At 45.9% G+C, this 13264-nt stretch overlaps 1 pseudogene; it reads right to left on the reverse strand.

Annotated features, from left to right (window-relative positions):
• Positions 1-7912: 7912 nt before the first annotated feature.
• LOC143768381 (kinesin-like protein KIF11) lies at positions 7913-11342 on the reverse strand (annotated as a pseudogene).
• Between the last annotated feature and the right edge of the window lie 1922 nt (positions 11343-13264).

The raw sequence follows: 13264 nt of genomic DNA on the forward strand, positions 1-13264 counted from the left end.
CGTAATGACCTGGAGAATCATAATGGCAGGTCAGTTTTAGCATTTAGTGAACCTAGCAAAAAATCCAATAAAAAAACAAGTGTGGTATTGCACTTTTTTGGCAATTTCACCGCACTTGGATTTTTTTTCCCGTTTTCTAGTACATGACATGCTAAAACCAATGATGTCGTTCAAAAGAACAACTTGTTAAGCAAAAAATAAGCCCTCACAAGGCCATATTGACAGAAAAATAAAAAAGTTATGGCTCTGGGAAGAAGGGGAGCAAAAAACGAACACGGAAAAAACAGAAAATCCCAAGGTCATGAAGGGGTTAATGATGGTAGGACAGATATTGAGGACCATGAAAAGCAAAGCCCAACGTGTAAGCTCCCTTTATTCCAAACCTATCTCACTTAGGCCTATCTAATATTTGGTAAGTTTGTTGTCCATGTAAACGTCAACGGACTAGTGCACACATGGCAGTGTACACTAGTCCCGTCCATTTTTCAAATGAGCTCATCAGCTGCAAACGGATATAATCATATCTGCAATTCACTGGCCTAAGAAATCACACATTTGTTTGAACTCAAAATTTCACTGGATAGATGCCTGGCCATGCACATTAGATAGCAGCCGTCTCCCCTTATATACAGGAACGCTCAGCTAAGTACTATTCCTGTGCCATCTATGGTAGAGGAAATTCTGGCAGAGTCTTTTATTTTCCCAATGAATAAAGGGATCTATCATTGAAATTCCACTGACCAGGTCCTTCCCTCCCTTGACACAACCCATCATGGGCCAGTTGTCAGGCCTTCCCCCTGAGTAAGCCCACGCAAAACGCTCATTGGGGCTGCATGGTCAGTTGGCACACAAGGATTTAGATGGGTAAGATCCCTCTATATGGCTCTGTGATATTTATTTGATGATGGGTGTCTCAGTACAATTACAGCACAATAGTGGCATTTTTATTCCTATGTGGAGTGTTTACAATTGAAGTGTTCGTATTAGCCATATTGCAGTGGGATCACCATAATATACAGTGTTATTGGCATAGTATCCATAGGAGGTTAACTTCCCTGTCCATATAATTTGTTTGCCTATGACCTTGTATTGTTTGTGTCCTTCATTCTTGGAATTTTCTTTGTCCATGTAATTTTCTCTTAATAATATCAAAACATAATAAATAGTTATTATTATTATTTATTGATATAGCACCATTGATTCCATGGTGCTGTAAATAAGAATGGGTTACATACAAGTTACAGATATCACTTACAGTAAGCAAACTAACAATGACAGACTGATACAGAGGGGCGAGGACCCTGCCCTTGCGGGCTTACATTCGAGGGTTGCAGGAGCACCAGTGTTGGTGAGGCGGTAGCTCCGGTAGTGGTGAGGAGGCAGCGGGGTCAGTGGAGGCTGTAGGCTTTCCTGAAGACATGGGTTATAATTTAATTAAATAATTTTTTAAATTTTAAACGGGTTATCTGAACTCCTTTTTCTTATTGTCTGCCTCCATACATATTGGTTGGATGGTTGTCCAATGAAACCAACACAGGGTGTGAGGTTCAGTTGACTTGACTAGAGCATATGGTGGATTTTGAATGCAGATCTCCTGGGCACTGTTGAAGAATATTGATGCAAATCATGACAAGACAATACCTAAAGATAGTCAATACCACATCAACTACTTAATCTCTTCTGAGTAAATAAACACAATTTGTTAATTAACTTATTGCTTTCTTAAGAATTGAAAGGTGTTTAAAGGCCCCGTCTCACATAGCGAGATCGCTAGCGAGATCGCTGCTGAGTCACAAGTTTTGTGACGCAACAGCGACCTCAGTAGCGATCTCGCTATGTGTGACACGTACCAGCGATCAGGCCCCTGCTGCGAGATCGCTGGTCGTGTCGGAATGGCCTGGACCTTTTTTTGGTCGTTGAGGTCCCGCTGACAGCGCTGAATCGGTGTGTGTGACACCGATCCAGCGATGTCTTCACTGGTAACCAGGGTAAACATCGGGTTACTAAGCGCAGGGCCGCGCTTAGTAACCCGATGTTTACCCTGGTTACCAGCGTAAATGTAAAAAAAACCAAACAGCACATACTCACCATCTGATGTCCGTCAGGTCCCTTGGCGTCTGCTTCCTGCTCTGACTGCCGCCGTAAAGTGAGAGCACAGCAGTGACGTCACCGCTGCGCTCTGCTCTCACTGTACGGCGGCACACAGTCAGAGCGGGAAGCGGACGGCAAGGGACCTGACGGGCAACAGAAGGCGAGTATGTACTGTTTGTTTTTTTTGGTAACCAGGGTAAACATCGGGTTACTAAGCGCGGCCCTGCGCTTAGTAACCCGATGTTTACCCTGGTTACCCGGGTGCCGCAGGGGGACTTCGGCATCGTTGAAGACAGTTTCAACGATGCCGAAGTCGTTCCCCTGATCGTTGGTCGCTGGAGAGAGCGGTCTGTGTGACAGCTCCCCAGCGACCAGACAACGACGAAACAACGACGCTGCAGCGATCAGCATCGTTGTCTGTATCGCTGCAGCGTCGCTGTGTGAGACGGGGCCTTAACTCTCAGATTTGAGGTTTCTCTGCCAAATATTTGGACCTTTTCAATCTAATCTTTTATTTGACAACAATAGTGGACAAGTAATGACATGGTCTAATTTCTTTAATCAGCTCCGTAAACTCTTTCAGATGCTTAACTTCATTGTATCTTTCACTAGGGGTGTCGAGATGGCTGTCACACGTGAGGCCTAGTGCCTAAAGGTACCGTTACACTAAACGACTTACCAACGATCACGACCAGCGATATGACCTGGCCGTGATCGTTGGTAAGTCGTTGTGTGGTCGCTGGGGAGTTGTCACACAGACAGCTCTCTCCAGCGACCAACGATCAGGGGAACGACTTCGGCATCGTTGAAACTGTCTTCAACGATGCCGAAGTCGCCCTGCAGCACCCGGGTAACCAGGGTAAACATCGGGTTACTAAGTGCAGGGCTGCGCTTAGTAACCCAATATTTACCCTGGTTACCATTGTAAAAGTAAAAAAAAAACAAAGAAAAAAAAGTACATACTCACATTCCGATGTCTGTCACGTCCCCCGGCGTCCACAGGGTTACGCGCTGCTGCTCAGAGCTTCCTGCACTGAATGTGTCAGCGCCGGCAGTAAAGCAGAGCACAGCGGTGATTGAATTTGGCGTACTTGTACGATGGCCAGTTGCAGTAGGTACTGGTGTATGGCCATAACTGTAGGCGTCAACATTGTTGGGCCTATATGGTGCCGCCTGACCAAAACGCTGTGATGCAGCTGCTGGTGGTGGTGGTGGAGGCACAATGGGGTTATTAAAAATGTAAAAAATACCCATCATTATGTGTTGCGCTGGGGGTAGGGTGGATGTGCCATCAATAGCCGTTAACAAACAATTGGCTGCTGTCATGTATATTTGCTGCTTGTCCCGTGGCAGTGTCTGTAGGTGGTCTGCCAATAGTGACCCAAATTTGTCATGCTCATCTTGCTTCCCCGAATTGCCAAGCAGATTGAGCGTTCTGGTAGTTAGATTTTTGAGAACTTGTATTTTTTTTTTTAACTTCTTTGGTACCGCCCTTCTAAATGACATGGGACGGGCAGAAGCAGCCCCCATCCCCATGTGCCTCGACACACCACCACCAGAGCTGGATGCAGCGTCTGAGGCAGTAGTTGCATTGTTGGACTCCGACACTCCGCCCGTATTAGCTGGAATGGCCATATCTCCAAAAGTATCTGACAAATCTTCAGATGTTCCAGTGGAAGACATGTTCCCCGGAGAATCTTGGCTGACCATCCTGCAGTCTTCAACATCCTCTCCTAGATAGTGCTCCAAGGTGTCACCTTCATGGTCCGGTGGTGTTTGGCCGTAGACGTTGCCTTCAGTTCTGTAGACCAAATAAAAAACCATGTTAAGAAAATACTATTTGAAATCATGAAGTAAACAAAATAAATTTTGATATATTATCTACCTCCTCAAACACCGGCTACTCAGTATAAACTGCATCTGGTCAGCAAGTTACACCCTCTTCCTTGGTGGAGAGCTGCCACTGGGAGTCTTCTGTGATTTGATGAATCGGTCTGTCACAGACCGCTATCTCTTCCTAACATCGTTCACTGAAATGAAATGAGGTAAAAAGAAAGGTTTGTTAATGAAATTTTTTTATATTTTCCCAATAATTTTAATAATCAATTCTTACAAATCATTTGTTCTCCCGCTTTCGGTAGATTTGGATACTGAGGAAATAGAGCGGTAACAATTTTTGGCCAGAAATCACGCTTCGACCCCTTGTATTGTTCACTTGACCGGTCCCAGACTTCAGGGTGTTTTTCAATCTAAAATATGGTATGAGTTAACAAGGGACATTTTTTTTTTTTTTTTAAATTAATTGTGGACTTTAAGAAATATCAATATCATCAGTATCACGGGGAGCACGGTGGCGCAGTGGTTAGCACAGCAGCCTTGCAGCGCTGGAGTCCTGGGTTCTAATCCAACCTTGGACAACATCTGCAAAGAGTTTGTATGTTCTCTCCGTGTTTGTGTGGGTTTTCTCCGGGTTCTCCGGTTTCCTCCCACATTCCAAAGACATACTGATAGGGAATTTAGATTGTGAGCCCCATCGGGGACTGCGATGATAATGTGTGTAAACTGTAAAGCGCTGCGTAATATGTTAGCGCTATATAAAAAAAAATAAAAATAAAGATAAAGTATCACAAAGACACACACTCAACACCACATACACAGCGCGTGAAACATAATCCACAGTACAAATTGTGAAGAAAATGTCCTAACATTACGGTTGAAATAGAGACACACAAAAGCATAACATAATGGCAGAAGCTGTGAAAAACTACCCATTCGAACTCATACACTAAACCCAAGACTCCCCTAAGGCCTCTTTCACAGTTACATCATTTTGCATCCGTCGCAATCCGTCGTTTTGTGAACTAAAATGGATCCTGAAAATGTGCTCATAGGATGCGGTTTTTCCCATTATACTTGTATTGGCGACAGATGGCCACACATCGCTTCTGTCATGCAATGGATACGTCGTGTTTTGGCGGACCGTGGGCAAGAAAAAACATTCAAGTGGTGTCCGCCATTTTCTACCGTGCAAGAGCAGCCAAAACTACGCCCCCTCCTCCCCGGACTTCAGAATGGGCAGTGGATGCATTGAAATACTGCATCCGCTGCCCACGTCGTGCACACATTTTACAACATGCGTTGGTACGTTGGCTCGCAGCATAGCTACGGACCCAAACCAACACAAGTGTGAAAGTTGCCTAACCCAACACACAACCATAGACACAACCTTAACCCTACATACAACCCTAACCCTAGACATAACCCTAACCCTAGCCATAACCCCAACCCTAGACATAACCCTAATCCTAGACATAACCCTAACCTTTCTTCCCAAACCCGACATGACATGAGACGTGGTTTACATACAGTAAACCATTTCATATTCCTATTTTTGACTTATTCATCACTAGTAATATTAGTAGAGTCAGTGTACAAAATTTGGTGCTCTAGCTGGTAAAATAAAGGGTTAATTCAGGGAAAAAAAATGGCGTGGGCTCCCTCACAATTTTCTCCGCCAGAGTGGGAAAGCCATTGAGTGAGGGCTGATATTAATAGCCTAGAGAGGGTCCAGTGTTATTGCCCCCCCTGGCTAAAAACATCTGCCCCCAGCCACCCCTGAAAAGGCACATCTGGAAGATGCGCCTATTCTGGCACTTGGCCACTCTCTTCCCACTCCCGAGTAGCGATGGTATATGGGGCAATGAAGGGTTAATATCACCTTGCTATTGTAAGGTGACATTAAGCCAGGTTAATAATGGAGAGGCGTCTATAAGACACCTAACCATTATTAACCCTTGAACATATAAAGGGTTAATAAAGAAACACACACATGATTAAAATATTTTAATTAAATAATGACACCTAGATTTTGACTACATTTTATTGCACTGGTAATCCAAGGGTAAAAAAAAAATAAATTAGCATTAGTTTACAATGGAACCGGTGCAAATGCACCAGCCCCGCTGTAAATATCGCTGCAGAATGATATACATCATCTCTGTGCAGCCTCCCCAGCTGACTGGAGATGAACTGATATAGCGAGGGAAAGTTTCCCACCCTCCAGAGTTTACCTCCGGTCAGCCGGGGAGTCCGCGCAGCCGCAGTGAGTACCTACCGAGTTCTACCGAACAGCGCGAGCTGCATTCGGGAGAACTCGTGATACAATGAATGGTGTTGCTTTACGATCCTGTTCATTGTATTGGCGGCCGCGGTTTAGAGCAGCCACATGTTATGTGGTTGCTCTAAACTCAAGATCTTCGTGGGACACTCGTTTAATTGGATGCTGTGGAGGGTAGGTATACATTGTGGTTTGTTTTTTAACTTTTTTTTCTGACGAGGGATTCGTGGAATTGGGTGTGTAGGTGAGTATGGGTTTGTTTGTTTTTTTAATTTATTTTAGGTGGCGATCGGCGGGGACAGGTATATATAATTTATTTCCACAGGTAACCACTGGCCACCAATGAAAATAAATTGAATGGACTATTAAAAAAAAAAATAGGGACATGACAGGAGGAAAAATTAATTTATTGATTTTTACCACTGGCCACCAATGTAAATTACTACACACTGGCCACCAATGTAAACACTGGCCACCAATGTAAATTACTACACACTGGCCACCATTGTTTTTTCAGGGGACATTTTGTGGGGGAAATTTTGTAACATTTTATAAGGAAATTTAGGGTGAGGGGGCCACAACAACATTCGGGGACATGCATAACAGCAGGGACAGTTCGATGGGAAATACTGCTCCCATCGAGCTGAGCCCGCTGACGCGACTTGGCGGTAACAGACATAGGCCGATGAGACTACTACTCCCATCGGCCTATGTACGAACACACGCATACGCACACATACACACACTTTGTTTATATATTGTTTACCATTTTCTGATGAGACTTTTGAGCCATTTCAATGCTAAGTCACCATAGAGTCACTGATCAGAGTGCAGTGCTCCACCGTATTAATCTATACCAATTCTCAGGACTCTTCATGCTTGTTTTAAGCCTGTTCATTTTTTTTTCTTTGTTATAACTTGTTACAACTCGCCATTGTATGTTTAAATTTGTTAAATTTAATAAAAAGAACATTGAAAAGAAAAGAACAAATGATGACTTATCAATGGAATAGGTCCTCATTATAAGATCTTTGGGGATCCGACACCAGGCACTACCTGACCGATCTGCTTAAAACTCCTCCATGATTGTTAGGTTATAAGAGATGGGAATCTCTATTATCAGTCTTTTCCTAAAAGTATAAATTATGCTATTATTAATATTACTACTAATTCTAAACCGGTATTTTATTGGTGTATAATAAGTCAATTCCCCGTTAACCCCTTCACCCCGAAGCCTGCTTTTACCTTCCTGACCAGGCCGAGGTGTTTTTTTTTTTCTTTTTCAATTCTGCCTAGTAGCGTAGCTACTGGGGGGGCAGAGGGGGCCATCGCCCCGGGCCCAGTCACATGGAGGGGCCTACTCAGAGCCGCGGTCGCTTTAGTCATTAAGCAATAAGCGGCGGCTCTCTGATGTTTCAGAGTACAGGAGGAGGCAGGAGCGCAAGCTGCAGCGTCGCCCCGGGCCTTGTAACATGATGCAGGAGGGGCCCACCCATCCAGAGCCGCAGCTGCTTCAGTGTTAAGCAATAAGCGGCCGCGGCTCTCTGCAGTCCAGACATGGCGACGCACTGCTGTCTGGTCTCCGCTCAGCTGGAGACTCTGCACGCTGCGAGCACACGGTGAGGGCTGGAGCTGGAGCCTGCTAACCTGATAATATATATATATATATTTTTTTTTCAATATACAAATAGATATTTTAATTAATAATCTGGAAAGTAACATTTATTTAAACAATAAAAATAAAAATAATTTGCTGCCGAATGGTATTTCCAGCTGCCAACAATAGATGGTGAGGTGTGAGGTATAAACAGATAAAAAGGTCACGTGAACACAACAAGAATAAAGAAACTCCAGAAGAAATGTTAGACTAAAACAAAAAAAAGACACAAGAAAAAGTTTAAACAATTTAAAATTTTTCTTGGTAAGACAGACGACTAGGTCCAGGAGGAGGAGAGTCGCCGCTCAGTTCTGGCTCCTCAGGGGCAGTTTGGATCAGGGGATTGAGGTCTCTCCATCTTCTGTATGTTTTAACCGCTCCAGGATTGTCAAGTTCGATATGTTTTCGTTTTTTGTCTCTTTTTTTGAAAAAGGGAACGCCACCATTTTCCTGGCAAACAACATTGACATCTATGATGGACTTTTCGCTTATGCTGTCATTAACGGCTGGTTAATCTTTGAGGGAGTCCTGGTCCACAGGCTCCTCAGATATGGGGACCACACTGTTGACAGCAGCTTGTAGCTCTTCCTGCCGCTCTTCCTGCTGCTTCCTGAACTGCTCCAGGAGGACATCTCTTGGTTGTGACTTTATGGGCTTGTTTCCACATGCGAGAATCACGTCCGTGTCTCGCATGTAGAAACCAAGCTCTGGTGTCTGCACTCCGGAGCAGAGCGTGCGGCCGCATAGGAACACATGGAGCTGCACAGCTCCGCTCCTGAGTGCCGGCGCCAGAGCTTGGTTTCTACATGCGAGACACGGACGTGATTCTCGCATGTGGAAACAAGCCCTATGAGAGAATTGGGAAAATACACTCTCTCCTCTGGGGAGTGGCACCTGTTGGTAGGTCATTTTGGAGTTCATTAATGTAAGAATTGACTTTATCCAGAGCGGCCTGAGTTTGCTTGTGAAGCTCCAGCTGCTGCTCCTCAATCAGTTCCTTCCCGCTCTTGACCTGTTCAGATAGGTTGGCTACAGCCACCTCCTCTGCAAGCTTCTGCCGGTTCACCATTTCTGTAATCTCAGCCACTGAGTAGGTGCAGCCATCGACCATACCCGTGTGGAAGCTTTGAAGCTGGGCTTTTGTATCCTGTAAGTAGCAGTTGTGCTGTTCCATAACGGAAGGCATCTAGGTTCTGGTGGTCTCACACCAGCTCTCAATGTCCCGAGATTGAGCGGCAACATCACTGCCCTGCTTCAAACACAGGCTGTTGGATTCATCTATGGCCCTCATGTTGAATCCTGATAGTTGCCAGATCTCGCTGGCTACAGCTCCACTCTGGTCTACCGTACCGATACCTTGTGATTAGGGTTGAGCGAAACGGATCGTTCATTTTCATAAGTCGCCGACTTTTGGCAAAGTCGGCGTCTCATGAAACCTGACCCGATCCCTGTGTGGGGTCGGCCATGCGGTACGCGATCTTGGCGCCAAAGTCGCGTTTCGTATGACGTGTTTAGCGCCATTTTTTCAGCCAATGAAGGAGCGTGGGCAGAGTGATGACATAGGGGTTAGGGGCGTGCACGGCTATCATCATTTTATCGCTTGTGCGCAGTAGGGATTTTCTGTGCTGGGACGGAGGGGGAGAGAGAGAGAGAGAGAGAGAGAGAATCCCCATTGACGTGCATAGGGTTTCATGTTCCGGCCGATCCTCGACTTTTCGCAGTAATCGGCCGATTTCGCTCGACTTTTCAAAAAGTCGGGTTTCGCGAAACATGACTCGACCCTAAAAAAATCAAAGTCGCTCAACCCTACTTGTGATGACTTGAAGTAAGTTCAATGGCTTCCGATGTAACATTATCCAGATCCTGCTGGGACTGCTTGGCAGAACTTGTCATCTTTCCTCCTTTACCAAGAAGACCCTTGAAGCGCTGATTTGTTTCCACAGCAATAAGATTCATCTGGTTATTTACATAACTAAGAACATTGTTCAGTCCCTGGGAAAGCAGGGTCTGGGCAGTCTGCAGCTCTTCTTGCAAACGCTCGGACTCGACCTGAATAGTGGAAAAAGCAGAAGTGGCATCCCGACTAGTGTTGAGCATTCCGATGCTGCAAGTATCGGGTATCGGCCGATACTTGCTGTATCGGAATTCCGATACCGGGATTCCGATACTCTTGTGGTATCGGGTATCGCAACAACATTAATGTTAAAATGTGTAAAAGAGAGAATTAAAATAAAAAATATCGCTATACTCACCTCTCCGACGCAGCCGGGACTTCAGCGAGGGAACCGGCAGCGTTGTTTGTTTAAAATTCGCGCTATTACTTGGTTACGTGAATTCCCGGCTTGTGATTGGTCAGGTCGGCCACGTTGCCGGGACGCGGACCAATCACAGCAAGCCGTGACGAAATTACGTCACGGCTTGCTGTGATTGGTCCGCGTCCCGGCAATATGGCCGCCCTGACCAATCACAAGCCGTGACGTCACGGGAGGCTGGACACGCGCCCATTTTAAAATGAGCGCGTCCAGCCTCCCGGCTTGTGATTGGTTGACCGCGGCGCAACCAATCACAAGCCGTGACGTCACGGGAGGCTGGACACGCGCCCATTTTAAAATGAGCGCGTCCAGCCTCCCGGCTTGTGATTGGTTGACCGCGGCGCAACCAATCACAAGCCGTGACGTCACGGGAGGCTGGACACGCGCCCATTTTAAAATGAGCGCGTGTCCAGCCTCCCGTGACGTCACGGCTTGTGATTGGTCAGGGCGGCCATATTGCCGGGACGCGGACCAATCACAGCAAGCCGTGACGTAATTTCGTCACGGCTTGCTGTGATTGGTCCGCGTCCCGGCAACATGGCCGACCTGACCAATCACAAGCCGGGAATTCACGTAACCAAGTAATAGCGCGAATTTTAAACAAACAACGCTGCCGGTTCCCTCGCTGAAGTCCCGGCTGCGTCGGACAGGTGAGTATAGCGATATTTTTTATTTTAATTCTTTCTTTTACACATTTATATGGTTCCCAGGGCCTGAAGGAGAGTTTCCTCTCCTTCAGACCCTGGGAACCATCAGGAATACCGTCCGATACATGAGTCCCATTGACTTGTATTGGTATCGGGTATCGGTATCGGATTAGATCCGATACTTTGCCGGTATCGGCCGATACTTTCCGATACCGATACTTTCAAGTATCGGACGGTATCGCTCAACACTAATCCCGACGTAACTTGTGCAGCATCATGGATTGTTCTTTGAAGAATCTGTCTATCTCTGCTTTATGGGATTCAGCCTTGTCTGCTACAGCCAAGAAACTCTGCATGCATCGACTCATCTGAGAGTTCAGATCCAAAACAGAGGTGACGATTGGCAGCAGGTCAGATGCCAGGGCTTTCTGCACAGCAAACCGGATCTCATCCAGGAGTTTCTGCAACTCGGCCTTGGCTTCTGCGCACAGGCCTTCTTGCTTGCTTATTCCATCCATTCTCTGATAATATCTTGACAGGCTGGCAGCGCTGCAGATAGCTCCGCCTCCACCCCAGGTCTGCTGCTCCTATTGGTCCGCTGTTCTCAGGTCCTAGTCAGCACTCCGCAGCATCTCTTATTGTGCCAGGAGCCCAAGATAGTGCCTGGCCTGCCACCTGGACAAACTGACGGACGGGAGAGAGAGACAGGAGTCAGGAGGACTGACATTTTCATAAATGTAAGGGCTGCTGACTGTGGAAATTAGTGCAATGTTCGACTTCTTTTAAATAAATTGAAGCACAATTGACACTGCACATGATGTTAGTAATGCTACTGTGGGAGTGGGGTGAATGTTAGGGGGAGAGGGGGAGTTGAGTTAGGGTAGTGGGGGTGGGTGGCGCTGTAGGGGCCTGCCTGCTGTATTTCTTTTCATGGAGTATTATTATCTAATAGTTGTCTGGGTGGATGTAGGAGGCTTATTATATTTTCAGCTGTTAGGCTATGTCTCCACGTTCAGGATTCCCTGTGCTTTGGATGCAGCAAATACCCCGCTCCGCCAAAAGCGCCGCCCCCTGCTGTACGCGCGGTGATTCTGCCTGTGTTCATTGAACACAGGCAGAATAACCGCATCGTATTCATAGACTGTGTTATTCATCTTGTGGAGACGGAGCTTCTTCACAAGACAAACGTGCCGCATGTACGGTTACGCAGGTCTGCCACCTGCGTGTTTGTATGCATAGTGGAGATGGAATTTAATAAAATCCCCTCTAATATGCTGTAACATCTTGACACTGTGGATTGGATGCTGCGGCTGTACGCCGTGTCCAATCCGCAGCAAATCTGGAAGGTTTCATGACCATGGAAACACAGCCTTGGTATAGCAAGCCCTCATACATTAACCATGGCTCTAGCTGCACTTTATTTAAAGGGATTGTCTGATCTCATGCTGCAAGTTTGCAGGTACTCCTATGTGGCTGCAAAATTGTGACCCTTCATAACTCACATACTAAGGATTCGCCATTACCCATATCAACAAGTATGCGATTTTCTTACTCCTGGCCATGTTCTAACTGTGCAGCCTCAATAAGGCCTCTTTCACACGTCTGTTTATTTCCAATACCAGAAAAAACGGTACCAGACATATCCATGTCCGTGTGTGTAATACGTGCGGCACACATGTAACTGAGATGCCCACAAGAGTGTTTAAAACCACCATAAGGCTGTGTGCACACGTTTCAGATTTTTCGCGTTTTTTAACCTTTTTTGCGCTATAAAAAACGCTATAAAAACGCGAAAAAGATGCATACATTATGCATCCCATCATTTAGAATGCATTACGCAATTTTTGCGCACATGATGAGCTTTTTTCAGCAAAAAAACGCATCGCAGTAAAAAAACGCAGCATGTTCATTCATTTTGTGGATTTTTTGCGGATTTCCCACTATATTATTGCATTGGGAACCTCCAGAAAAATCTGCAAAAAAAACCGCACCAAAAACGCGGTAAAAACACGCAAAAAAACACATGCGGATTTCTTGCAGAAAATGTCCTGTTTTGCTCAGGAAATTTCTGCAAGAAATCCTGAACATGTGCACATAACCTGAGTAACGTTTGTTTACATAATTAGGCTAAGGCCAGGATCACACACAGTGAGATACGGCCAAGTCTCGCAGGTTAAAACCAAACTCTGGCATCGGCACTGTGCCAGCGTAGTGTGCGGTCGCATAGCAATACATGGAGCTACACACTCCGCTCCGGAGTACCAGTGCCAGAGCTTGTTTTTAACCTGCGAGACTCGGCCGTATCTCGCGTATGTGTGACTCCGGCCTAAGGGGCCCACTCAGATGTGTTTCTCCCCCCCTAGCCTGAACCCTTAGCTACGCCTCTGATTCTGCCCAGTGTAATTTTATAAGACAATAACTCTAAAACACTTCAGTGGAT

Source organism: Ranitomeya variabilis, chromosome 4 (genome assembly GCF_051348905.1).
Source record: "Ranitomeya variabilis isolate aRanVar5 chromosome 4, aRanVar5.hap1, whole genome shotgun sequence".
NCBI classification, from domain to species: Eukaryota; Metazoa; Chordata; class Amphibia; order Anura; family Dendrobatidae; genus Ranitomeya; species Ranitomeya variabilis.